Source organism: Aquarana catesbeiana, linkage group LG04 (genome assembly GCF_042186555.1).
Source record: "Aquarana catesbeiana isolate 2022-GZ linkage group LG04, ASM4218655v1, whole genome shotgun sequence".
Lineage (NCBI taxonomy): Eukaryota > Metazoa > Chordata > Amphibia > Anura > Ranidae > Aquarana > Aquarana catesbeiana.
Genome location: NC_133327.1, coordinates 135,580,784 through 135,598,115, shown reverse-complemented (window position 1 = coordinate 135,598,115; position 17,332 = coordinate 135,580,784). Strand labels below are relative to the sequence as shown.

General features: G+C 41.7%; 1 protein-coding gene across 1 annotated transcript in view; it reads right to left on the bottom strand.

Moving 5' to 3' along the window:
* The window catches only part of GIGYF2 (GRB10 interacting GYF protein 2), a 285,009-nt gene extending 268,142 nt beyond the window's left edge, over positions 1–16,867 (bottom strand). The window contains 1 exon segment of the mRNA XM_073625706.1: positions 16,689–16,867. The gene's annotated coding sequence lies outside the window, so the exon portion shown is untranslated.
* Positions 16,868–17,332: the final 465 nt, after the last annotated feature.

Below are 17,332 nucleotides of genomic sequence, written 5' to 3'. Positions count from 1 at the left end.
TCCACCAGGGACACAAAGGACTCCAGGGCGGCCGTCAGAGCGTCAACAGATGACTGGGACCCAGAGGGACCTGCAGCCTCTGACAGGAGGTCAGGTGAGGAAACATGCTCCTGAGACTCCATAGGAGAGGAAAAAAAAAAAAATGAGTCCCACAGCAAGAGTGACCACTACAATGGGACAACCCCCACACCGGTAGTGGTACAAGACCACCAGGACACCCCACGTGCAGCAGAGAGAGGAAAGATCCCCCAGACTCACTACCCCACCAGCGTAGCACTTGCTGCCTAAGATGTAGACCTGCACACACGTGACGTCCAAGGGAGAAGAAAACACAGGAGTCAGCGCCGGGTTAAACGTGCGTTGCTAAGTGACTGGTCTGAACACATCTGGCAAAGGTATACAAGAACATAAAATGGCAAAAACATACATAGAAAAGTAACAAGGGGGTAAAGGGGTTGATGTGTGTGGGGGTGTACCTAGCCTAGAGTTTGACTTTAACCACTTCAATACCAGGCACTTAGACACCTTCCTGCCCAAGCCAATTTTCAGCGCTATTGCCATTTGAATGACAATTGCGCGGTCATGCAACACTGTACCCAAACAAATTTTTTACCATTTTGCTCCCACAAATAGAGCTTTCTTTTGGTGGTATTTGATAACCTCTGCAATTTTTATTTTTTGTGCAATAAAAAAATACCGAAAATTTTGAAAAAAAAAAAGTTTTTCTTTGTTTCTGTTAAAATGTTTTGTAAATAAGTACATTTTCTTCTTCAATAACAGGCACTAATGAGGTGGCACCGACTATGGGCACTCATAGGCAGCACTGATGGGCACTGATAGGTGGCCACTGATGGGTGGCATTACTGATGTCATTTGTTACATAATGGTGCCAGTCAGTGCCCATTTGTGGGCACTGATTGGCACAGATTGGGCATTCATTTTGCACATATGGATGGCCATGGGGTACATACATGGCCATCCACATGTTGCCCCCTTCCCTGGTGGTCTTGATGGCTTCCCTGGTGGTCTAGTCCACGGGGGGGGGGGGGGGGCTGCGCTGATAATCAGCGCAGACCCCCCGTCAGGAGAGCTGCCAATCAGCTCTCCTCTACTCGCGTCTGTCAGACGCAAGTGAGGAAAAGACGATCAACGGCTTTTCCTGTTTACATCGTGATCAGCCGTGTTGGACACGGCTGATCACGTGGTAAAGAGCCTCCAACGGAGATCGGTGTAGCGGTGTGTCAGATGCACTGCTCACCTTCGGTCAGCCCTCCTCATTGCTGTCACCAGGCACATATCTATCTTATATCAGGTAAGAGTGCCAGGTACAAGCCTGATCAGTGAGTGAGGCGGGGGGAATGGTGCGCCAGGCCTGGGCTTTGCACAGAAATCCAAGTGTCAGCCATTCCCTGTTTCACTGCTCCTGCCTGTCTGGGTATCACTGCTCAAAAAGGAGGAGATAGGCAAATATGCAGCCCCACTGAAAAAAAAAAAAACCCAGTCTAGTGGGGCCACATATTTGTGTTACGTCATTGTGAAGGGGTTAATGACATTTATTTTTGCTTGTAGGGCAGCCCAATGTAATGGAAGACCTGACACTTACAAGAAAAATAACAGACCTTCCCTTGGTGAAAATTTCCAGCAACCAGCACATACTGCTTGCAGGGAATACAGCTCCCTCCTCCATAATGCAAATCATATCTGATATCACCATCATATCTTTAGATATACAGACCATGGGTACTCAGTCTTTTTGACAGTTTGTGCAACATTACTATGTTAATGTTAACTATCAATATTCTGTAACTACAAAATAAAAGACTGAACACGAGAAAATCAACCTGCCCACAGCCAGTAATGCCAACATTCTTTGAAACATGCATGCATATCTGCACCTATGATTACATTATACCATATCACACCACAGTATCCGTCCGTGTATGGGAGCCATATGGCTTCCTGCATATTACTGTTGAAAAAGGTCTTTGCTAACAACATGTGACAAGTGAATAGATATCACAGTTCTGAGCAAAGCTACCATGTAATCTCTGATCAAACAGATACTCTGCAGGGCAGACAGCATTAGGCTTAATGTACATGGGACGTTCTTACAACTTCTCCTGAACGATTTAACTTGACAGATAGAAGCCCACATTTAAAACGTCCGTTTTGCCGCGTTTGAAATTTTTTTTTTTTTTTTTTTTTAAATAGCCAAAAATGAAAAACGCCTGTAAACGAAACGAGGCTAAACGTGAGTTACCACGTTTAGAACTTGAAATGCCTCTAAACTCAGCGTCTGAACTCATTTTTTTGCTTATCAAAAAAGGCCTCTAAACTCAACTGCCTAGAAATGACCATAAAGACCCTGTGTACATGTACTGATAAGATAACAGAGGAGAGTTCAGGAGCAGGTGAAAAAAAATGCCCAACTGCTCCTAAACGTCCGTTTACAAACAGCAGTGTACATGAGGCCTTTCAGGCTCCCATTCACACCAGATGCGGACAGTTATTCCAGCGCAGTCCTTGTCTTGTTTTCGGTGTGCCCAATTCACACCACCACTTTGAGGTGATGTGCAGGCACAGTGCGCTGAAAAAGTTTCAATAAAGTTTTTTTTTTTTTTTTAAATGAACAGTACCGTACAGAGTAGAGCTGCACGATTCTGGCCAAAATGAGAATCACGATTTTTTTGCTTTGACTAAAGATCACAATTCTCTGCGTAACATCTTTCATATTATACAAAAAAATTGGGCTAACTTTAATGTTTAGTTTTTCTTTTTTTCTTTTGATTCATTAAAGTGTATTTTTTTCCAAAAAAAATTGCATTTGAAAGACCACTGTGCAAATATAGTGTGACATAAAATATTGCAAATATACATATATATATTACACACACTCACAAAAGTGAGTACACCCCTAACATTTTTGTAAATATTTTATTATATCTTTTCATGTGACAACACTGAAGAAATGACACTTTGCTACAATGTAAAGTAGTGAGTGTACAGCTTGAATGACAGTGTAAATTTTCTGTCCCCTCAAAATAACTCAACACACATCCATTAATGTCTAAGCCGCTGGCAACAAAAGTGAGTACTCCCCTAAGTGAAAATGTCCAAATTGGGCCCAAAGTTTCAATATTTTGTGTGGCCACCATTATTTTCCAGCACTGCCTTAACCCTCTTGGGCATGGAGTTCACCAGAGCTTCACAGGTTGCCACTGGAGTCCTCTTCCACTCCTCCATGATGACATCACGGAGCTGGTGGATGTTAGAGACCTTGCGCTCCTCCACCTTCCATTTGAGGATGCCCCACAGATGCTCAATAGTGTTTAGGTCTGGAGACATGCTTGGCCAGTCCATCACCTTTACCCTCAGCTTCTTTAGCAAGGCAGTGGTCAGCTTGGAGGTGTGTTTGGGGTTGTTCTCATGTTGGAATACTGCCCTGCTGCTCAGTCTGCGAAGGGAGGAGATCACGCTCTGCTTCAGTATGTCACAGTACATGTTGGCATTCATGGTTCCCTCAATGAACCGTAGCTGCCCAGTGCCAGCAGCCCCAGACCATGACACTCCCACCACCATGCTTAACTGTAGGCAAGACACGCTTGTCTTTGCATTCCTCACCTGGCTGCCACCACACACACTTGACACCATCTGAACCAAATACGTTTATCTTGGTCTCATCAGCCCACAGGACATGGTTCCAGTAATCCATGCCCTTAGTCTGCTTGTCTTCAGCAAACTGTTTGCGGGCTTTCTTGTGCATCGTCTTTAGAAGAGGCTTCCTTCTGGGATGACAGCCATGCAGACCAATTTGATGCAGTGTGCGGTTTATGGTCTGAGCACTGACAGGCTGACCCCCCACCCCTTCAACCTCTGCAGCAATGCTGGCAGCACTCATATGTCTATTTCCCAAAGACAACCTCTGGATATGACGCTGAGCACGTGCACTCAACTTCTTTGGTTGACCATGGCGAGGCCTGTTCCGAGTGGAACCTGTCCTGTTGTACCGCTGTATGGTCTTGGCCACCATGCTGCAGCTCAGTTTTAGGGTCTTGGCAATCTTCTTATAGCCCAGGCCATCTTTATGTAGAGCAACAATTTTTTTTTTCAGATCCTCAGAGTTATTTGACATGAGGTGCCATGTTGAACTTCCAGTGACCAGTATGAGAGAGTGAGAGCGATAACACCAAATTTAACACACCTGCTCCTCATTCACACCCGAGACCTTGTAACACTAACGAGTCACATGACACCGGGGAGGGAAAATGGCTAATTGGGCCCAATTTGGACATTTTCACTTAGGTGTGTACTCACTTTTGTTGTAAAAGGTTTAGACATTAATGTGTGTGGGTTGAGTTATTTTGAGGGGACAGCAAGTTTACACTGTTATACAAGTTGTACACTCACTACTTAAGGGCCAGTTCACACTGCTGCATGGGGCGAGATCGCATGTGATTGGCACCGCACTGCAGTGCAAATCACATGCGATGTCCGTGAGATGCGATTTCAGCCATACAGATAGTATGGCTGAAATCGCATTCGGACTAAACTCGCAAAGGACCTCTTTTTGGTCCACAACAGAATCGGATCGCATGGGTGTTCACACCTATGCGACCCAATTCATGTCCAAAACGACAATTCGCAGTGCAATATGCGAGCTGAAATGGGGGTGTCATTAACAATGTATTGACATTCCCCGCAGTTCGCATATGGCAGTGTGAACTGCCATGCGAGTCGGGAACCCGCAGTAGATTTGCAGGGTTCCCGCATCGCAGCAGTGTGAACCGGCCCTTACATTGTAGCAAAGTGTCATTTCTTCAGTGTTGTCACATGAAAAGATATAATAAAATATTTACAAACATGTAAGGGGTGTACTCACTTTTGTGAGATACTGTATATTATATACACATATACATATATTTGGGTAATTTTCTAAAAAAAATGATTTTAACTTGAAACCAACAAGTGTCAGAAAAAGGTTTAGTCTTTAGTGGTTAAGCTACCCTCATTTACAGACCAAAGTTTATCCCTTTGATCTTACAAAACCTTACAATTTTTTATAGTTAGCTCAGAAGCTGAGGAGTGTTGTGAAACTTGGTAGACTGCTTGTTTTTTGTTTTGTTTTTTGACAGATGTTGGCTTGAGCAAAGAACTCTGCATAGAATCGGGAAAATGCTTTGTTAAAATTGCGAGGGGGAAAAAAAAAAAAAAAAATTGCGATCTCAATTCTTAATGATTAATCATGCAGCTCTAGTACAAAGTGGTGATTCCCACCGGATCGCACACCAACTGCATTGTAAAGCGCTGGCCACTGTGAATGGACCATAAAAACTAGTCACATTTAGGTACAATAAAACATGTTGGCACATAGGAACTTCAAAAACAATGACGGCTCTCTTAACGTCAAGGTTTACTTATTGATTCTCTCTTCAATACTTGGTGAGTCATTGAGCTGGAACAACAATGTCCAGTTTAGCTGTCCAGACAGGTCAAAGTCCAGATCAATGAGTCCCTTAGCACTGAAGGATGACAGGCCTTCAGTTTGCACCTTCAAAAACTTCTGGAAAATGGCAGCTTTTTACACAAACAGTTTCCTTTTAACGTAAACCTGAGGCAATATATACTGTACGAGCAGCTCTTGGTGCTAGACCAGCAGTATGCATGGTCTAGCAATGTTTTCAATTTTGGGCACACAAAAAAAAAAATCAGCATTTTTGGCTAGAACACTTCAGACATTCTGACAAACTCAACTGAAATATGTACTTTGTTGAGCCAGCTGATGCCCACAGAGCCACCCACAACTGGAAATTGACATTTCCGCAGGAACTGGACAAAATTTTAGCTGTGTAAGACCAGCCTACAACTGTCCACACACTAATAGAATTTATTTTTCCAAATGTTTTAAAGCGGGGTTCCACCCAAATTTTGAACAATATCTGTATGTATTCTCTTCCTTGCCTAGATGCTGATATGCCGTTTAAAAAAATTTAAATCGCCGTAATTACCTTTTATTTTTCTATTCTTCTTTGCACTTCCTGGTTCTCCTCCCGTGGGAGTAGGCGTGTTTCTAGCCTCTCCCAGACTCCTGGGAGCTAGTCTCAGGCTTCCCAGGATGCCACTGAGCATGTGCGGGAACGAGCAGTGAATGCTGGGAGCACAGCATTCACCACATCCAGGAAATAAATGCTTGTGGGCTTCAAATGCCCACAAAGAAGATGGAAACCGCCTGCAGTGAATAATATGTTATTCTTTCCGACGAAATCTGACACAGGCGGACATATTACACACAATATGTGAGTATGTAATGCTGAGAAGAAAAGTTTGTGAATTAACTCAAAAAAAAAAAAAAAAAAAAAAGATAGATAGGTGGACCCCCGCTTTAAGGATGTTCCTTCAATATTCTGATCATTAGTGCCAGCAAATCAACATTCGTTTCATTTTTAACCTAAATTCAGACAGTTCGGCAGCGACCACCCATTCCAGAGCAGTCAATTTAAGGACTGACTTGCTCTCGAACGTGCTTGTTTGCAAACATCTGCTTAATCAGTGCTGCAGCATTGCTCAGTGTATTCTGACAGCGGAGTCCCCACTGTCAGGATACAACTGTGCAGCAGGGAGCATGCCCTCATCCACCTTGAATGTGTGCATAGAGGAAATAGGTTCTCTTTTTTTTTTGATCAGCTTACTGGCTGATCAAAAAAAAAAAAAAAAAGTTCACTAAAGCCAACTTAAAGTGGAGCTCCACCCAAAGGGGAAAGCTCCGCTTGTTTGCACCCTTCTCCCCTCCACTGTGGGACCATTCACAAAGCGCAGCTCGAGCATGTGCAGTAGGAAACCGTAGTAGGAATGTCGGCGCCTGCACCCAAAGTTGATTGAAGAATCGGCTGGGGTGCAGACATCACCAGATTACTGGACAGGTAAGTGTCCTTATATTAAAAAAAAGTCAGCAGCTACAGTACTTTTTTTTTTTTTTTTTTTTACATCATATGGACAGGAAGACTCAATGAACTACCACAGCGCTCAACAGCACCATGGTAGTTCATTGAGAACTACAAGCCGACAGCTGCAAAGGTTGTCGGTAGTTGTAGTCCATTCATTCAAAGAACACAGGAAATGAATGACGTAGCCATGTTTTCCTTTAGATTGTGGCAGCAAGCAGGGGGAAAAGATCCCCCACTCATTGTCTAAACAGAGGATGAGGGATGGGGTGCGAGGACTGATACATTTGTTACTTGTTACAAAAGGTGAACTTATCCTTTACAGTCTATGTGATTTGGTTCAGGAAATTACAGTCATTCCAAAAGCAAACAAAATTTTGAACTACTTTTGTAAAACATTCACTCAGTCAACACATATATTGAGAATTTTTGAAGTATTCGTATGAATTAGGGCTGCAACTAACGATTATTTTCATAAACGATTAGTTGGCCGATTATTATTTTGATTAATCGGTTAATAACCTTTAAAAAAAGTGTGGTGTATAATTTAGTTAATATGTAAAGTTTAAAAAAAAAAAAAAAGGCAATTTATTCTTAAATATCTCTATGCAGTAGTAAATGTAAATAACCAACTATATGGTTTGCTACAATACCTCATGTCTCTATTCCACTCTGAGAATAACAGACAAAAGAGATATACTGTATATACTATAAGAGGAGATATACTATTAGAGGAGAGATAGTATATACAGTATATATCCTCTAACAGTATATTAAAGGGTGAATCTGGTAAATATCATCAGTCTCAGATCAAATTTTATTTAAAAAACAATCAATATCTTCCTTCAAAAAAAATGTCATTTTAGGAACGTTCGTTCAATTTTCTAATCGTTAGTGGGGTCAAATCGACGTTCATTTTTAACCACAGTGATGGGAAAATTTGGAAATAATAGAAAACTTCTTGGTCAAAGGAATTTTCAGACAGAGTATGTAGTTTTCGTTCAGAAGTTACATTCATTTTAAAAACAGACTGTTAAAAACAAGTGAAAATGTAATGAAATGAAAAATTCTTTCATTCAGCGAATGTACAAAGATTTTTCGTATGAATATTCTCGTCTGAAAATTGATCCATGTGGCCAGCATAAGGCTCAGTACACACCTATGCAATTTGCTTTTGATCTGTTTCTGCAGTGCGTTTTGATTTTTTGCGCACATGATTTTGCATTTTTTTTGGACAATTTGTTGTTGGGCAGATTAAACACCACAAATTTCTGCAAAAACGCATTACATGTTTTGTGTTAAAAATATTTATATTTATAGTTACAGTATTTTTTTTGTATTATAAAGGGCTCATTTTAGTTTTTTTAACCTTGTTATGTTACTGGCCGATTAATCGATTATGAAAATAGTAATCAAGTCATTTAATAATCGGTTAATCGATAAGTTGTTTCAGCCCTAGTATGAATGTTCAAAAATCTACTAGTTTTCTTGCGTGAAATCCTGTCAGGACATTTGTTATATTGCAGTTTTTAAGTTTCTGGTATCAGCACTGAACTCAAGGAAAGAAACAGAAAGTCTTGCAGGCAGCCCCTACTATTGCTTTAACAGGGAAAGAATACAATTCAATAAAATCAAGTAATCCCCCCCCAAGATAACACTACAACAATGGGGGATGTAAAGATTAAAAGGTGCAGGACAGAAGTACTAGTGATCAGCCACATTTCTTGCCTTTCATCTTCTTAGATGCTATTTTTTGCTGTGCAAAGAAGAAACAAGTGTGTATGTATTTCTATTTACTACAAAATGAACATAGATGAGAATATGTCTGAGAGGAGCATACATATTGAGGAAAGCACAAGTGACTGGAGTGTCTTATATCAACAGATGAGAAGCTGGGCTGAGCGGGGTGGATCAAGAGGATTTTATCTGCTGACAAATTACATTTCTATAAAGATTATCTGACCATGTTTGAAAAGTCTGATCTAACATAATTAAACATTTTAGAGATCTTACAAAAGAATACACTCTAAAAAAAACGGAGTAATTTACATAAACAATGTTTTTTGTTTTTTTTTTTTATATATCTACAGCTTTTGCACACCTGGGAAGCCACACATGCTGTGTACAGCCTGCTATACAAGTGAATGGAAGTACATGGCCACGCTCTCGTAAAAACACATGCATGCTTTAACACGTTGTCAAATTAATAGGCTGCCAACGCATCATAAAAAAAAAAAATTGGACAAGCACTATTTTTTGCAATGCAGCACCCAACAATGCATGAAAGTGTGTTATCGTGCAATGTGGTGCACAGCAGTGATGATGCACTGTGCGTTTCCTAAGGGTGTTGGGATGTCATTGAATAATAATGTGAGAAATGAGAACACAATGCAAGTATGAATGGTCTAGCAAACTGGATTTTTTTTTTTTTTAAGCACCATAACCATAATGCTAAGATTGTCTGGTTGGTATAGGCCACGGTGTGAAAATCGCTGATGCAATTAATATGGACCTGAGAGGACAACAGAGAGCCGGGGAGAAGAGCCAACTGCAAGTTCTGCTAAAATCAGTGGTTTCTAGCTATTTTCATAAAAATTGTACGCAAATTAGTTACTTGTTTCGTTCCATATAGTGACATAACTACTGCATGGGTCTCACATTTTCATTCTGAAACAGCAACCAGTTTCTTATGCTCCTGTCACAGAATATTGCGGCAGTAATTGGAACTTTCACTCATATAACTACATAAGTATCTTTGGCAAAGTGTTTACTTATTATATTATTAGCAGCAATTCAGCATAAACCATAAACAATAAAAAAAAAAAAAAAAAAAAAAAGTGAAAAAATTGAATTTCTTCAATTTTCAAAAACCTGACAAAAATGACAACTTCAAAAAACTCGGCATACCTCGGACTGTTTACTTTTCAAACTGGGGTCATTTGTACTGTCCTGGCATTTAAGGGCCTCAAAAATTGATAGGCCTTCAGTACATCAGGATTGATTGATGAATGAATGAATATAATATAATATATATACACACACACCATAGTTTGTGGACTATCTTTCACACAGACTAAATAGACACCGATTGGGGTTATTTTTTACCAAAGAAATGTAGAGAGAGATAAGGAAAGAGTATTTGTTTGCAAAACTTTATAACAGAAACAAAGAAGTTTTTTCTAATTTTTCATTTATATAACAAAAAATAAAAACACCCAGTAGTGATCAAATACCACCAAACGAAAGGTCAATTTGTGTGCAAAAAAAAAAAACGTAATAAATTTAATTTGGGTACAGTGTTGCATGACCAGCACTTCCAGGCCGCCGCACGCCGATGTACGTCCTAACTTTGAAGAGGAATATCATTGTTAGGGCAGCAGCTAGCTGCCATAACCCTGTACCCTCTTCTTCGGCGGGCGGTCCGGATCCTGATAATGGTGGTCTCTGCGGCGGATTCACCGCGACATCACTTTTATCCGCGGCGGAAGAGGTTACCGGAGCCTTCTTGGTGTTAGGTATGGAGACGATGAGGCAAAGATGGCCCCCACCCATCTCCATACCATTGCAGGGTGGAAGCGACGTCAAAACATCACTTCCGCCTATAGCTCTTAACCACATGCCGACCAGCCTCCACAGTTGTATGGTGGCAGAATGGCTCAGCTGGGCGAAATGACGTTATGCAACATCGCTTCGCCCTGTGGCCACTAGGGGGAGCATGCGCGCCCCCGGGCCGATGCGAGTGCCCGGCGGTCTCGATCACTGACGGGCTTCCGCGATCGCTCGGGGCATACGGAGAACCCAGAACTGTGGGTGTAAACACACAGTTTCCGGTTCTCTGAGGAGAGAACTGACAGATCGTCTGTTCATACAAAGTATGAACAGCGATCTGTTATCTTCCCTGCACAGTCCCCATCCCCCTTTCAGTTAGAACACAAACTAGGACACACTTAACCCCTTCACTGCCCCCTAGTGTTAACCCCTTCACTCCCAGTGACATTTTTACAGTAATCAGTGCATTTTTAATTGGACTGATCGCTGTATTAATGCCAATGGTCCCAAAAATGTGTCAAAATTGTCCGACGTGTTCACCATAATGTCGCAGTCATGATAAAAATCGCTGATCGCCACCATTACTAGTAAAAAAAAAAAATTATTAAGAAAAATGCCATAAAACTATCCCCTATTTTGTAGACACTATAACTTTTGCGCAATCCAATCAATATACGCTTATTGCGATTTTTTTACCAAAAATATGTAGAAAAATACATATCGGCCTAAACTGAGGGGAAAAAAATTTATATTATATTTTTTGGGGATATTATAGTAAAAAGTAAAAAATAATTCTTTTTTTCAAAATTGTCGCTTTTTTTTGTTTATAGCACAAAAAATAAAAACCGCAGAGGTGATCAAATACCACCAAAAGAAAGCTCTATTTGTGAGGAAAAAAAAGGACGCCGATTTTGTTTGGGAGCCACATCGCATAACCACGCAATTGTATGTTAAAGCGGCACAGTGCCAAATCGAAAAAATTGCTCTGATCTTTGGCCAGCCAAATGGTTTGGGGCTTAAGTGGTTAAAGGGCCATTTTTTTTTCCCAAATGACAAATTTTTTTAATTTTCCTCTTTTTTTTTTTTTTTTGCATTTTTGTGTACCTTTTGGACCCCAGATATCATATTTAAGAGGTCCTTTCATGCTTTTTTTCTATTACAAGGGATGTTTACAAATCCTTTTAATAAGAATAAAAGAGACAATTTTTTTTTGACAGTGTAAAAATAAAAAAGGTAAAATAAATAATACATTTTAAAAAGTGCCCCATCCCACCGAGCTCGCGCGCAGAAGCGAACGCATATGTGAGTAGTGCCCGCATATGAAAACGATGTTCAAACCACACGTGAGGTATCGCCACAATCGGTAGAGCGAGAGCAACAATTCTAGTCCTAGACCTCCTCTGTAACTCAAAACATGCAACCTGTAGAATTTTTTAAACGTCGCCAATGGAGATTTTTAAGGGTAAAAGTTTGTCGCCATTCCACGAGCGAGTGCAATTTTGAAGCATGACATGTTGGGTATCAATTTACTTGGCATAACATTATCTTTCACAATATAAAAAAAAATAAAATGGACTAACTTTACTGTTGTCTTATTTTTTAATTAAAAAAAGTGTATTTTTTCCAAAAAAAAGTGTGATTGTAAGACCGCTGCGCAAATACAGTGTGACAGAAAGTTTTGCAACGACCGCCATTTTATTCTTTAGGGTGTTAGAAAAAAAAATGTATAATGTTTGGAGGTTCGAAGTAATTTTCTCAGAAAAAAAACCAAAAAAAAAAAACCTGTTTTTAACTTGTAATCTACAAATCTCAAAAAGAGGCTTGGTCCTTAAGTGGTTAAAATAGCGCAGTGCTGAATAGCAAAAAAATGCCCTGGTCATGATATTCTCCCTGCACTCGCTGTCATGATTCAAATACAGAGCGGCAGTGTGGAGCTCCGCCCACACGGCAATGTCATTCATTTACAGAGTTCTGTGAATTGATGTACAACTACCAGTAGCCATTGTGGTAGAGTTCCACATAATTTAGGAAAGGTTTTTATTGCGCTTTACAGCTGCATTTTAGCCCAGCAAAAGCACAGCAGTGTGAAAAGGGGCATCAATTTGCCAAAACTACGTAAAGGGGGGGGGACGCGCCCAAGTGCCTGTCCACACACTAAACCGGAGAGGCCTAGAGTGAGAGTTCCGATGGTTTTCGGCTGCAGTTACATGCAGCAGGGGGCAATGTGATGGTTGCATTTTACTGAATCAAACAGCTTCTTTTTTTTTTAAGTGAACTTTATGTGAACTGCACAAAGTGACACTTCATGTCACTGCACAACTGTGCGCTGACACTCCAGGCCATCCAGAGAGGTGCAATATTATGCAAACATGTTGCGCAATATCACACAGGTCTGGACTGCAGACAAAACACCACGTTCTTGTGTGACTGTTGTTTTCTGTATGTCATTGAAGTTACCTGTCATGGAAGTTATCCATGAGGAAAACACAGGTAAGTGCACACAATGTGAACAGGCCCTAATCAATCCATTCAACTGGCATCCAAGTGGGTGGACCCCTTCAACTACATAGTTGGTGACAGAGCCAAAAGGAGATTATATAGTGTATGGTCTGCCTTAAACCCCATTCACATCTAGTGATTTGGAATTGCGGGCAGAGTCAGTGTCATTCCAATCACATTAAAACTCTGAGCGTTTGAATGCCATTCATTCCTAAAAGGGGCTCTAAACCGCTTCAATAATAAATTTAAAAAAACTTTCCCCTGTAAGACAATTGTATAATGTTCTAGTATTCATCACATATTAGCACATTATCAAATACTTACCTTAAAATGAACCCCTCCAATGGCATGCTGTCACCGCTAACATGGCTTCCACCTTCACCCGGTCTTCCTTCAGGGTTTGCGGCCTCCGGCTGTGTGAGTGGCCAGAGTTGCAATGTGGTCACTCCCGTGCATGCGCACGGGAGCCCTCGGTTCCAACACATTATGCCAGACCTTCAGAGCGCATACGCTGGTGACGTCACCAGCTGCATCCAGTGTGAATGTCTCCTAAACGGGCGATATTCATATGATCCACAGGCAAGTCTTATTATAGATCAAAAAGTATACCGCGCTGTTGCTCTAAAATAAAGTATATAAAGCAGCCATCACAGCCAAAGACAAAACAGCAAAAAATAACCCAAAAATGAAAAAAGAAAATGCAGCGCTTACATATACAGTTGAAAAATAATGATAATATATGCGTGACCAAATATAACACAATATGAGTGTGAAAATACAAGTGGGATATAAAAACAAAAAATAAATAAATGTCCACCAATGTGAGGGTACCAAGAGGGTAAACAGAAACATTCACATTTCAAATGTAGATAAAAGGGCTCTTAGAGACATGGATTAGCGCAATGATGTTGGCAGGCCTCGACCCGATGCGTTTCGTCTTAGACGTCATCTGGGGTATGACTCAACCCTTCCCCTCCTGTTTTGTACACTTTATTCACACTGGTGGACATTATTTATTCATTCATTTTCATCTTTTTAAGTCTTATTATAGGCTTACCTGTAAGTAAAAATCACAAAGTGGAGTCCCACCCAAAAGTGGAACTTCCACTTTAAGGACTCGTGACCCCCTGACATGCCACATTTGGCAGGTCATTTTTTTGGGGGGGGGATGGGTACCTAGTTTTGACAATTACACAGCTTCCAAAAGATTTCCAAGCCATTCAGGACACGCCACGTGACTCATGCAGTGCAGCTTCACAGCCGGGTGCCCACACTAGTGATTCCGGCGCCACGGAGAGGCGAGGGAGAGAAGCGAGAGTTCGGGTGGCTGCATCACTGGACCGTGGGACAGGTGAGTGTGTGTTTATTAACCACTTCAGCCCCAGAAGGATTTACCCACTACCTGACCAGGCCATTTTTTGTGATAAGGCACTGGGTCACTTTAATTGACAATTGCACGGTCACGCGATGTTCTACACAAACAAAATTGATGTCCTTTTCCCACAAATAGAGCTTTCTTTTGGTGGTGTTTTGATCACATCTGTTGTTTTTATTTTTTGCGCTATAAACAAACAAAAAAAAAAAAAAAAGGAAGACCAACAATTTTACAAAAAAACACTAGTTTTTTTTTTTTACTTTCTGCTATAAAACATTAAAATATTTCCAAAAAAAAAAATAAAAAAAAAAAAAAAAAAAAAACAAAATGTACTCATCAGTTTAGGCCAATACGTATTATTCTGCTAGATATTTTTGGTAAAAAAAAAAAATTGCAAGAAGTGTATATTGATTATTGATTGGTTTTCACAAAAGTTATCCCATCTACAAAATAGAGGATAGATTTATGGCATTTATTATTTTTTTACTAGTAATGGAAGCAATCCGTGATTTTTAGTGCGACTGCGACATTGCGGCGGACAGATCAGACACCTGACATTTGTGACACTTTTTGGTAACCAGTGACATTACAGTGATCAGTGCTAAAAATCTGCACTGTTATTTTACTGTCACTGGCAAGGAAGGGGTTATCAGGGGCGATCAAGGGGTTAAATGTGTTCCATGTTTGTGTTTTCTAACTGTATGGGTGACTGTGTGACCGGGGAAACACACAGATCCATATTACGGCATAGCAGAAAGACATGATCTGTGTGATCTCCCCCATCAGAACGGAGATCTGCCTGGTATACACAGGCAGATCCCCATTCTGTCACTGCAGGGGGAACGATCGAGCGTGCCCAATAAATTGAGTTCAGGAGCTGATGTACAGCTAAGGTGATTCGCGGGAACGAACCAACCTGCCGTAGTATGACGGCAGCTGGTCGGCAAGTGGTTAAAAGTCAGCAGCTACACTTTTTGTAGCTGCTGACTTTTAATAAACACAGAAACGACTGGAACTCGTCTTTATAGTGGGAGTAAACCCCCATGTATAATTTTTACCTATAGGTAAACCTATAAGTAGACTTACCTCTAGGTACTGTAAATATCACCTAAATGGGCACCGTTTAGGTGATATTCACTCTGGATGCAGCCGATGAAACCTGAAGGAACGGCCACCCAAAGTCCTGTGCTGTAAACGGCGGCTCCCGCATGCATGGCGTTATTGCGGCTCCGGCCATTCACACAGCTGGAGTCCGTGAACCTCGAAGCACTGCGGGAGGGCTTCATCCGAAAGCAAATTTCACATAATGTGCTAGTATGTGATGCATACTAGCACATTATGACATTGCCTTGCAGGTTGCAAATTTAAAAAAAAAAAAAAACGGTTTACTACCGATTTAACGCCACCCCAAAAGCGGTGCAGTTTTGCTGCAATTGTCGCATAACAGAAGTGTATGGAAGTTGCGTCAAAATGCACATGAAAACAATTGTCGCTTTTTTTGCGTGACAAATGCACATATGGCAGTCCATTTAAGAGAATGGGCTGCCACATGCAGGACATGAGGAAACGCATGTAAATGGCCACTATAATAAGTAATTCACCAGAGGGAAAGCGCATTAACGCTACACAAGTGTGAAAGGGACCTATAGTGGCCATACACACTTCAAACTGAATCCGAAAGCAATCCAATAGCCATAAGATCCCATCCAATTGGATTTAGATTGTCCAGGATGGAAAGCGATCGATGGTGTCGCACTGACAGGCAGCGCCGAGATGCTTAATTTGTGGTTATTACTCTATTTTGACTGATCAGATAAGGAGGCCAAATGGCGGAAACAGAGAGGCGATCAATAACGTAAAAACCGTAACATCCAACTATCCATGGATCCTCAGTTCATCATATCGATTGGGCTATCGACTATAAATCAATTCTTTTTATTGGGAAAGGAGACGGTCATTTTTGGAGTGAGACGATCGTCGGTGTGCCAGGTCGGTGTACCCCCCTCCCCCCCATAGGCACTGCCTGGTGAAGTTGATTCTACTCTCCTCATTTGGGTATGACTGGTAACACTAGGGCCATGTGCTGGCAATGAAGGTGAAAGGTCCAGTATAGGAGAAGAGGTGCACACAGAGTTCAGGAGGAGTGAGGGATGACACACACAGATTCGGCATATGTTGTGGAGTGCAGCACATGTGTATCTGTTCCCGGCCACTCTCCCACCACCCCCTCCTCCCCTTATAGGACTCCACACCAGTGGTCTCGCCCCGCAGCCCCCTCCTCTCCCTCCCCCATCACCCAGGCTGAGCCCCGTCTCTCCCCCGGTTACCTCTCTCTCACTCAGCTTCTCACCCGAAGCGAATCCACAAGCCCAACAACACAAGATGGCTGACGCCACGCACCGTCACCTGACGACTCCACGCCTCGCGTGAGCAGTGACAGAGCAGCGTGCCAGCACTTCCACCACACATACACACACTTCCCTTCCTCCGAGAGAACGACGGGATACTTCACGTACGACTTCGTCATTGGGCCCTTCCCAGTCTGCTAGGGAACCAGCGCCCCCACGTGACCGGCCAACAGCTCGTAGACGCGCGGCGGCCATGTTGGTTGTGGGCGAGCAGCCCCCACTCGTGTCATTTCCTATTACGGGATATCAGTGTAGGTTAGGAAGTGGATAGAGGCTTTTTTTTTTATTATTTTGTGGCAGGAAAAGTTGGTCGTGCTGAAGAACGATAGCACTGTCAAGGCAGGAGAGAGGGCAATGAGGTGCATGGTGTAGGTTCATGCCAGGGCACCCCAGAACTGTGTGAGGAAAGTGCAGTGTCTTGTATACAGAAATAATGTTTTCTACCTATACTTCCACTGAGCTATGAATAAAGTGGGACTGTGGTCAGAAAATAAAAGCAGAACTTTACCTAGAACAACTGAATGAATGATTTGTAAAGCGCTGCAAATGCGAACTGAATCGCC